Here is an 11,571-nt window from a genome sequence, read left to right as displayed (position 1 = left end):
AAAACAGTTTAAAACAATTCTTATGGATAGAATTGGCGTGAATCTACCGATTTGCGTGTAATTAAATTATAGTAAACGACAAGTCAATTGAAAACTTAGTCACGTGGTGCAAATTTACGTTTGCCCTTTGCCGTAACGTCAGGTCCATTCAAGTTGAGAATTTCTCAAAATAGAAAATGAGCACATGAAAACAGCTCTAAAAATTCTTATAGATAAAAAAAATGTGTGAAACCACTACTATCAGTGTAGAAATAATGAACAGTAAACAACAATTAAAGGGGAAACTTGCCCGTGGTACAAATTCGCGATTTCCGTTTGCCGTAAACGTAATACTTAACCTCTCTTGTATCGTAGGTTAAGACAAGCGAGGCACTCAAATTTTTTTCTCTGAGGCGAACAAAAATTTGCTCAGCAATAAGGCACAAATCGTTAAAGTTTCAATTCATGTCCATCGTTGCCATCCTGTACATCAGACAAAAGGAAACAGTTTTAAGTCTTAAAGTTGAAGGCAAGATTGATCGTACAGCTAAGGGATACAAATTTATTTGTCGCCAGAAAATATACTCTTCAATAATTAACAAAACAGGACCATTATTTTTAGAATTCAGTTGACAATGACATAACTGGCCCTTATACATAGAAACAAGAATTCCGAAAATTTCCCAAGTATATCCCCATTTTGGCAAAAGTTGATCATATGCAAGTTTTAACTTATGCAGAAATATCTATTTAGGGGAATGGACCGGTTTTCGTGGGTGCAAATTACCTCCCACGTTTGAGTCTTGTCTACATCATCATTAACAGAGGCTGCTCGGCAGGCGTTGCGGGAGTCAACAGGGATAGGGGAGGACGGCCGGGGAAGGAAGAGAAATTAAAGGACACTTGCCATAAGAGCCCTCCCCCGCCCCCTTTGCTTATTTCTGCTCCCTCACCCTTTTCTAGTTTGCTTTTTCTTCCCTTCTTGCGGTAAATGGTCAACACAGCTGTACTAGATAAAGATGTTGTTATAGCAACTTAATGACGGCTAAATCGCCCACGGGACCTTTAGGCCTCCCCTCCCTCAATGTTCGTAAAGTTTTTGGTTCACATACGTATGGCTCTTGTTTTTTAGATCGAATGTAACTACCATGAAGTGCATTTCCTCCAAAGCACTTCGTTTTATTGGGCATTTTTTAGCCAATTATATCATGATTGTTCAGTTTCTTCAGTACTTCTATAGCCCAAAAAATTTCATCCAACAACAACAACATTTATTTGCATTATTATTTACATAGACGATCTTGCATCATGCAAAAAAAGCGTAAAAAAATAAATTCACTTGATAACTAAAAAAAAAAAGAAGCTCTCATAGAATTTTTACGAATATTTAGGTGGCTATTGAAAACCTTTCTGACATCTTTGTTAATAATGACAAAGACATAGTCAATTTAGAGAGGTGTGTTACCCTTAAAAAAAAAAAACAAGTCAAGTCTCCTTAAAAGATTTGCCGTCAGACAACGAGAAAATATTGCATATGATCATCTTTTTTAATACCGTGCCACAACCGGCAGTCAATCCGTTTTATCGTGATTGCAGCGAAATTGAGCGGGCTGTCGGCGTATTCCTGATGATATATTCTCTTATTCAGTTTCAATCCTTCTGTAATCCGTGCAAATTAGCAGACAAGTGGTCGTCAGTGTAATCTTGGAAATGGCACTGAGTCACCCGCTCGGCCGCCCACTGAAATTAACTTGGAGTGGGGAGGCCGAAAGCAAGTTCGTGATAGAAACCTAACAGCAGCAGCGCGGTTGTTGCTTATGTTAATATACGGAAGCGTGATATTGCTTTTTATAGAAGCTAGCCTATAGTCTCTAATGACTCTGCCTCATATATTCATCGGTGTTTTTTTAGAGAAACCTCCTGTACCAGGAAAGTGGACGTTGAGCCGGTTGGCATTTCTGAAGTGTAAATTTACAAGATCGTTAATTCTGTAAGTCACAGTTTTTAAACGGTTAACGTTCACTGTAATTATTTTGTTGATAAATGGCTACTCCCTATGATCATTATCATGATAATCAAAGCACTCATAACAACCATTAACGCAAATGTTGACCACCTGTCGTGTGTTGTACGACTATACAGTAGTTAATAATTCATTGAAAAACTCTACGTTGTGTTTTAGGTATTCCAAAAAACTAGGGCGATTAGTCTTAATTCTTAATAACTGTAGTTTGATATCTTTTTTAGCTCAAATTTTCTTTACAAATAAACAGTGACAGTATACCATCAATAATTCACTTGACTGGCGCTCGCAACAAATGTTAACTCAAAGTTGATTTGTTTGTATATCGCCTACGAAATGGCACGTGCGTCCTTCATTAACTATTAAAATTTACGGACTGGCTCTTTTTTCCGAAAGGTTTGTGCTGAAAGACAAATCATAACCAATACATTGACCTTTGATTAGGATCAGCATTTAAGACAGCCTACTACTTTTTGCGAACATCAAGGGTTAGGATAGATTATGGCTGCATGATGACGGATATCAATGCATGCATGATTATTTTTCAGGCGGTAATAAACAGGTGTTTAAGTAACATGTATGCCATGATTACGCAGCCCCCGCGTTTCGAAAAGGGAAAATATATCAAAAATATTCATATTTCTTTGTGATCGGGTTTTGAACGGGATACTGAGGGTCTTAAACGACTCATAAAGCCGTTATAAAATCGACAATACCCTTAACTGAAAAGGTACGTTATTCACAAGGTCGGATCTTAAGTAATATTTAGTGCATAACACATTTAAAATAACTGCTTATATTTTTTAATGTCATTAGTGACTATCTTTCCGACACATAATGGTCACACGAATGAGCAATTATTCCAGAGTTTGTAAGTAATTTTTGCACTTTTATTGACTATTGCGAAATACGAAGCGTGTGTTTATGGGAAACGGTGAAACGCATGATAGCGTTCTGGAGTGCAGACACGTGAATTATAATTGTGAAAAACAAAGCGAAACAACAAAACTTGTCGTTGTGATGTTGGATTACATGCATAATTTTGAGAACCACGCAGTTGCAAGAAAACAGGAGTGACTGAAAAACAGTCTTTCAGATTTAAAAATTCTCCTATTCGCGGCAGTTGGTTGTCAAGACCGTTACCAGGCTGAACTAGGAATCATGCAAATCTCTATGGTATGTAAGGGTGATCTAAAATGGTCGGAAATTTTAGCCATAAAGCACGCCAGTTATTCGAAAGGCAATTGCCACGCTTGTAACGGTAAGCAAAATTTTTGCGCCGGCGTGGCAGTTTTTTTCCTTTTTCTTTTTTTACCCTGATACAAAGAACAACTGAAACTGATTCTAAGAGAGATTATAATTCTGTAAACTCAGTTACTGGATATGATTGATGCACTCTTTCATCGGCCGATAGTGGATGACAGAGATATCTTATTAGGAGATCTAACATTTGAATCTATGAACTGACATGCATGAAACCCGTGTATAGTGAACACTCTGATGCGAGAGTTTTGCAAAATTTTCTTGGTTTTTCAATCCTTTATTTACTTTTGATACTCTCTCACGCTGTGTTAAAGTCATTCCGATGAGATCGCGAGACAAGCACTCAAGTCAGATAACTTAAGTTTCAGCCAACAAAAGTAATCGGAATTTTGGTTACTTAAAACTAAGCTAACATGGTATGTTTTTATAAGACCCGAAGCGCATCTTTTTGCACGAGATTCGGCCAAAAAAGATATATTTTTACTGAATGTGCTGACTACGCTCATCTGTTGTGCCATTCTCTCGCTGCGCTGCACTTCTGTTCAAGAGACAGACTGAAAAACTCATGCCTCAAAACTAAGGTTGACACTTTGTTATTTACTTTTTATGATTGTACGTTACAGAGAGCATGTGCTCGATTGTATAAATCACATGAAGCGGAAAAACTGATTGTGACTTTGACACCTTGAAGGCGTCTTCCTCCCCGCTTAATCAACTCCCAGAGCCTTATGGCCTCAAATTAACAAACGTGTGCCAAACAAACTCGTGCTCACGGTTTGGCCACTCTCTTTTAAGGACTCTGTAAGCTTTCAATTACTCTTGAGGGTTCCTTAAATAACGTCAGTTCTCCGTTTATAGAGGGTCCAACATAGATTTGGCGGGGATGCGGGCCCGTGTTATTTAAAAAAAAATCGCGTTAGCCGTTAGAGTTTCCACTGACTCGATTTCTGCAAGTCTGGGGTGTTTCCACTATAATGAGAGTTGACTGTTTATAGTCTATGGACGCCGTAATGTAGGTCATTGTGTACCAGCCTTTTTTAGTCCGCTCAATAAGAGATTTAAGGGTAAGTTGTCCTGTTCTTCACAGATTCTTCACGGTTTCAGAAGAAGCGAAAAATGCCGTACTAATACAATTTCGGGTCAAAGGATTCATCCAAACGAAGTGATTTATTGGATATTTTCGTTTCCAAAAAAGAGATTCAACTTTCCATTTTACAAGTACGTTTTTTTTTATCTTTTCGTTCTATTTTCTTTTCTTCTTTTCTTTAATTTTTTTTTTCCAGAAGAGCGGAGCTACTTTCAAGGTTTAAAATAGAATGTGAGGAAACAAATGCAATAATCTCAGCCAGTAGAAATATAACAACCTGAAAAACACGTTACACGTTACTTTAACTGGAACATAGACTTGACTTTTAAGATAATATTTTTGTATTTCAAATGCACTCCAAACTCGTTCTCCTTCTTTTTTTCTTCTCTCTCCCTCTCTCTCTCCCTCCGTCTCAAGCACTTCTCCCCTTGAAAAGCCAAAAGCATGCATGCAGGTGATAGCTTATTAAAAGTATTCAAGCACAAAACACCTGCTATATATACCTTCGACAAAATTTTGTTACTCTGTGAATGACATATAAATAAAAAGGTCGAAAATAGGCCACAAGCACACACAATGCCACGTTATAGTGGATCTCACCCTCTCTCTACAAAACAGCTTAAACTCGTATTTATGAGAGAAGTAATTGAGTTAATTTTAAGATATTCATGGGAATAAGAGAAAAACAATAAGCCAGACCCCGACCATTTTTTTATTATTATCGTAATTGACTTATTTTATCTATAATCATTTTAGTTGATCACGTTCATAAACTGATTAGCACAGCGCCCTGCTTTTTCAGTTAACAAGCCAACCAAAAAAGACGATTTTTAAATCGCAGTGCGCCAGACAATGATATGATGAATTTTTTGTGGTTCTGTTTTCAGTCAGATTTTTTCAAGACCCTAGGGATGCTCACGGTACTAAACATCGCTTGAATACAAAAAAAGGACATAAAACACAGCGGCCCGCCAACGGAAATAAAGATAAATAAAGTTTCTTAAGGCCGATATTTCGATTAGACTACCGGCGTATTGGTTTTCTACAGGGTCAGGGTTAAAGTGAATAGTATATAGCGTCCTTAAAATATGAACTAGCTCAACTGGTGAAAAAATAGGAACCGAATACTGGTTAATCGGCTAAATTATTTTATTTAATTCATTTTCATTTCATTATTTTAAAACTGCATAGGGTCTGGGGGCTCGCGCCAGCCAAGCAAGTTTATAATTTTGTCGCGTAGGGCGGATCGCGCGAGGATCGCAAGCGGAGTGCGATTTCGCTTTGGTTATAAATCATCCTATCGGTTTGGCATCCGCAGTTACCTAGCAACAAGCCACAAACAACTGCTAACGACGCCATCAGCATGATGTCATCGTGCATTTTGGCTTTCCAGACAACACGGCCACCGACCAGGGCCCCGTTTCTCGAAAGGCTCGAATCGAAAGTCCCAAATTTATGGGAACAAAGAAAATTTTTTCCATAAGAAAGAGTGCAATTCCCAAATGATTTGTTTGGAACACCAATATGGCCGCCGTGACGTCATGTGAAAACGATCTATCTTAGAATTCATGATAAATATACCGGCAGGGTTACTTTCAGTTTTTTTTTCTTTCATTGTATTTTCACCCTTTGGTTTGCGTCCGATCCCTTTATCTCTCTGCTGACCTCTTTTAGCTTCTGTTAATCCTGCCGAAGTTGCGCACAGGTCATTTTGCGTAAACTTTACTGATCTTATAAGCAAACTTAATATCCTCGAAAAGTCAACTGCGAATATTCAACGTACAGATTTATATTTGGTCTCTTTTTAAAGCTCAGGAAGTCTACTTTTCAGGAAATAAAAAGATTAATCGTACGCCGATGAAGCTTTCCAAATTATTTTGCTTCAAAGACACAAGGAGTTATTATTTTTTCTTAGTGGCAGGAATTAAAATATCCCAGCGGGCAAATGCGACAGCTATACGCGTAGATGCAAATGAATCCATCCGACGATTGGTTGAAGACGAGATGAGCAGGGAACTCACAAACACACACACGGCTCGTGGAATTCTGTTCTATATCACGTGTTCGTTAGTAAACAATGCATTCTCTGTTCTGCATTACGTCATAAAGGTTACCTTACACTACCTTATACGTTACATCGATTCGGGATTCATTCTCCTTGGAACTTTCGCCCACGGAGTCTAACAGAGGCTGATCGGCAGGCGTTGCAATTGCGGGCGTCAAAAGGGATAGGGGAGGAGGGGAAAAGGAAGAGAAAATAAAGGACACTTGCCATAAGAGCCCTCCCCCGCCCCCTTTGTTTATTTTTGTTCCCTCACCCTTTTCTAGTTTGCTTTTTCTTCCCTTCTTGCGGTAAATGGTCAACACAGCTGTACAAGACAAAGATGTTGTTATAGCAACTTAATGATCATTACGGCTAAATCGCCCACGGGACCTTTAGGCCTCCCTCAATGTTCGTAAAGTTTTTGGTTCACATACGTATGGCCCTTGTTTTTTAGATAGAATGTAACTACCATGAAGTGCATTTCCTCCAAAGCACTTCGTTTTATTTCGATATTTTTTAGCCAATTATCACGATTGTTCAGTTTTTCAGTACTTCTATAGCCCACAAAATTCCATCCAACAACAACAACATTTATTTGCATTACTATTTACATAGACGATCTTGCATCAGGCAAAAAAAGCGTAAAAAAATTAACTTGATAACTAAAAAAAAAAAAAAAGCTCTCATAGAATTTTTACGAATATTTTGGTGGCTATTGAAAACCTTTTTCGACATCTTTGTTAATAATGACAATATAAAGACATAGTCAATTTAGAGAGACAAGTCAAGTCTCCTTAAAAGATTAGCCGTCAGGCAAAGAGAAAATTGCACATGATCATCTTTTCCAATACCGTACGTGCCACAACCGGCAATCAATCCGTTTTATCGTGATTGCAGCGAAATTGAGCCGGCTGTCGGCGTATTCCTGATGATATATTCTCTGATTCAGTTTCAATCCTTCTGTTATCCGTACAAATTAGCAGACAAGTGGTCGTCGATGTTATCTTGGAAATGGCACTGAGTCACCCGCTCGGCCGCCTACTGAAATTAACTTGTAGGGGGGAGGCCGAAAGCAGGTTCGTGATCGAAACCTAACAGCAGCGCGGTTGTTGCTTATGTTAATATAAGGAAGCGTGATATTGCTTTTTATAGAAGCTAGCCTATAGTCTCTAATGACTCTGGCTTATATATTCATCGGTGTTTTTTTAGAGAAACCTCCTGTATGTACCATAACTCGAAAGTGGACGTTGAACCGGTTGGCATTTCTGGAGTGTAAATTTACAAGATCGTTAATTCTGTAAGTCACAGTTTTTAAACGGTTAACGTTCACTGTAATTATTTTGTTGATGAATGGCTACTCCCTATGATCATTATCATGATAATCAAAGCACTCATAACAACCATTAACGCAAATGTTGACCACCTGTCGTGTGTTGTACGACTATACAGTAGTTAATAATTCATTGAAAACTCTACCTTGGGATTTAGGTATTCCAAAAAACTAGGACGATTAGTCTTAATTCTTAATAACTGTAGTTTGATATCTTTTTTAGTTCAAATTTTCTTTGCAAATAAACAGTGACGGTATACCATCAATAATTCACTTGATTAGCGCTCGCAACAAATGTTAACTCAAAGTTGATTTGTTTGTATATCGCCTACGAAATGGCACGTGCGTCCTTCATTAACTATTAAAATTTACGGACTGGCTCTTTTTTCCGAAAGGTTTGTGCTGAAAGACAAATCATAACCAATACACTGACCTTTGATTAGGATCAGCATTTAAGACAGTCTACTACTTTTTGTGAACATCAAGGGTTAGGATAGATTATGGCTGCATGATGACGGATATCAATGCATGCATAATTATATTTCAGGGTGATAAACAGGTGTTTAAGTAACACGTATGCCATGATTACGCAGCCCCCGCGTTTCGAAAAGGGAAAATATATCAAAAATATTCATCTTTTTTTGTGATCGGGTTTTGAGCAGGATACTGAGGGTCTTAAACGACTCATAAAGCCGTTATAAAATCGACAATACCCTTAACTGAAAAGGTACGTTAGTAACAAAGTCGGATCTTAAGTACTATTAAGTGCATAACACATTTAAAATAATTGCTTATATTTTTTAATGTCATTAGTAACTATCTTTCCGACACATAATGGTCACACGAATGAGCAATTATTCCAGAGTTTGTAAGTAATTTTGCACTTTTATTGACTATTGCTAAATACGAAGCTTGCGTCTATGGGAAACGGTGAAACGCATGAGAGCGTTCTTGAGGGCAGACACGTGAATTATAATTGTTAAAAACAAAGCGAAACAACAAAACTTGTCGTTGTGATGTTGGATTACACGTATAATTTTCAGAACCACACAGTTAATAGAAAAAAAAGAGGGATTGAAAAACACAGTCTTTCAAGATTTAAGAATTCTCTTATTAGCAGTTGGTTGTGAAGATCGTTACCAGGCTGAACGAGGAAACATGCAAATCTCTATGGTATGTAAGGGTGATCTAAAATGGTCGGAAATTTTAGCCATAAGGCACGCCAGTTGTTCGTAAGGCAATTGCCACGCTTGTAACGGTAAGCAAAATTTTTGCGCCGGCGTGGCAGTTTTTTTTTCCCTTTTCTTTTTTTACCCTGATAAAAAGAACAACTGAAACTGATTCTAAGAGAGATTATAATTCTGTAAACTCAGTTACTCGATATGATTGTTGTACTCTTTCATCGGCCGATAGTGGATGATAGAGATATCTTATTAGGAGATCTAACTTTTGAATCTATGAACTGACATGAAACCCGTCTAGTGAACACTCTGATGCGAGAGTTTTGCAAAATTTTCTTGGTTTTTCAATCCTTTATGTACTTTTGGTACTCTCTCACGCTGTGTTAAAGTCATTCCTCCGATGAGATAGCGAGACAAGCACTCAAGTCAGATAACTTAAGCTTCAGCCAACAAAAGTAATCGGACTTTTGGTTACTTAAAACTAAGGTAACATGGTATGCTTTTATAAGACCCGAAGCGCATCTTTTTGCACGAGATTCAGCCAAAAAAGATATATTTTCACTGATGTGCTAATTACGCTCATCTGTTGTGCAATTCTCTCGCTGCGCTGCATTTCAAGAGAGACTGAAGAACTCATGCCTCAAAACTAAGGTTGACACTTTGTTATTTACTTTTTATGATTGTACGTTACAGAGAGCATGTGCTCGATTGTATAAATCACGTGAAGCGGAAAAACTGATCTTGACTTGACACCTTGAAGGCATCTTCCTCCCCGCTTAATCAACTCCCAGAGCCTTATGGCCTCAAATTGACAAACGTGTGCCAAACAAACTCGTGCTCACGGTTTGGCCACTCGCTTTTAAGGACTCTGTAAGCTTTCAATTGTTCTTGAGGGTTCCTTAAATAACGTCAGTTCTCCGTGTATAGAGGGTCCAACATAGATTTGGCGGGGATGCGGGCCCGTGCTATTTAAAAAAAATTCGCGTCGTTAGTTTCCACTGACTCGATTTCCACAAGTCTCGGGTGTTTCCACTATAATGAGAGTTGACTGTTTATAGTCTATGGACGCCGTAATGTAGGTCATTGTGTACCAGCCTTTTTTAGTCCGCTCAATAAGAGATTTAAGGGTAAGTTGTCCTGTTCTTCACAGATTCTTCACGGTTTCAGAAGAAGCGAAAAATGCCGTACTAATAAAATTTCGGGTCAAAGGATTCATCCAAACGAAGTGATTTATTGTATATTTTCGTTTCCAAAAAGAGATTCAACTTTCCATTTTACAAGTACTTTTTTTTATCTTTTCGTTCTATTTCTTTTCTTCTTTTCTTTAATTTTTTTTTCCAGAAGAGCGGAGCTACTTTCAAGGTTTAAAATAGAATGTGAGGAAACAAATGCTGGATGAGGGTCGCGTTTACAAATTGAGCTTTCTCAATAATCTCAGCCAGTAGAAATATAACAACCTGAAAAACACATTACACGTTACTTTAACTGGAACATAGACTTGACTTTTAAGATAATATTTTTGTATTTCAAATGCACTCCAAACTCTCGTTCTTCTTCCTTTTTTCTTCTCTCTCCCTCTCTCCCTCTCTACCTCCCTCTCAAGCACTTCTCCCCTTGAAAAGCCAAAAGCATGCATGCAGGTGATAGCTTATTAAAAGTATTGAAACACAAAACACCTGCTATATATACCTTCGACAAAATTTTGTTACTCTGTGAATGACATATAAATAAAAAGGTCGAAAATAGGCGACAAGCACGCACAATGCCACGTTATAGTGGATCTCGATCTCCTTCTACAAAACAGCTTAATAAACTCGTATTTATGAGAGAAGTAATTGAGTTAATTTTAAGATATTCATGGGAATAAGAGAAAAACAATAAGCCAGACCCCGGCCGTTTTTTATTATTATCGTTACTGACTTATTTTATGTATAATCATTTTAGTTGATCACGTTCATAAACTGATTAGCATAGCGCCTTGTTTTTTCAGTTAACAAGCCAACCAAAAAAGACGATTTTTAAATCGCAGTGCCCCAGACAATGATATGATGAATTTTTTGTGGTTCTGTTTTCAGTCAGATTTTTTTCAAGACCCTAGGGATGCTCACGGTACTAAACATCGCTTGAATACAAAAAAAGGACATAAAACACAGCGGCCCGCCAACGGAAATAAAGATAAATAAAGTTTCTTAAGGCCGATATTTCGATTAGACTACCGGCGTATTGGTTTTCTACAGGGTCAGGGTTAAAGTGAATAGTATATAGCGTCCTTAAAATATGAACTAGCTCAACTGGTGAAAAAATAGGAACCGTATTCTGGTTAAACGCCTAAATTATTTTATTTAATTCATTTTCATTTCATTATTTTAAAACTGCATAGGGTCGGGGGGCTCGCGCCAGCCAAGCAAGTTTATAATTTTGTCGCGTAGGGCGGATCGCGCGAGGATCGCAAGCGGAGTGCGATTTCGCTTTGGTTATAAATCATTCTATCGGTTTGGCATCCGCAGTTACCTAGCAACAAGCCACAAACAACTGCTAACGACGCCATCAGCATGATGTCATCGTGCATTTTGGCTCTCTCCTCTAAATCTCAGTTTGTCCCAACAAGAAAACACACAAACCTTGGGTGCGGCTCGCTTCAAGCCAAGCGCTCGGTTTATTCAC

General features: G+C 38.0%; 1 protein-coding gene across 1 annotated transcript in view; it reads left to right on the top strand.

The window, feature by feature from the left end:
• The first annotated feature begins 2,816 nt into the window (after nt 1-2,816).
• Nucleotides 2,817-11,571, top strand: part of LOC140944644 (uncharacterized) — a 22,726-nt gene continuing 13,971 nt past the window's right edge. Inside the window, exon 1 of the mRNA XM_073393764.1 lies at nt 2,817-3,178. The gene's annotated coding sequence lies outside the window, so the exon portion shown is untranslated. The remainder of the gene's footprint in view (nt 3,179-11,571) is intronic.

This window comes from Porites lutea, chromosome 7 (genome assembly GCF_958299795.1).
Source record: "Porites lutea chromosome 7, jaPorLute2.1, whole genome shotgun sequence".
Classification (NCBI taxonomy): domain Eukaryota; kingdom Metazoa; phylum Cnidaria; class Anthozoa; order Scleractinia; family Poritidae; genus Porites; species Porites lutea.
Note: the sequence above shows the minus strand (reverse complement) of the source record. Positions and strands in the feature narration are given on the sequence as shown.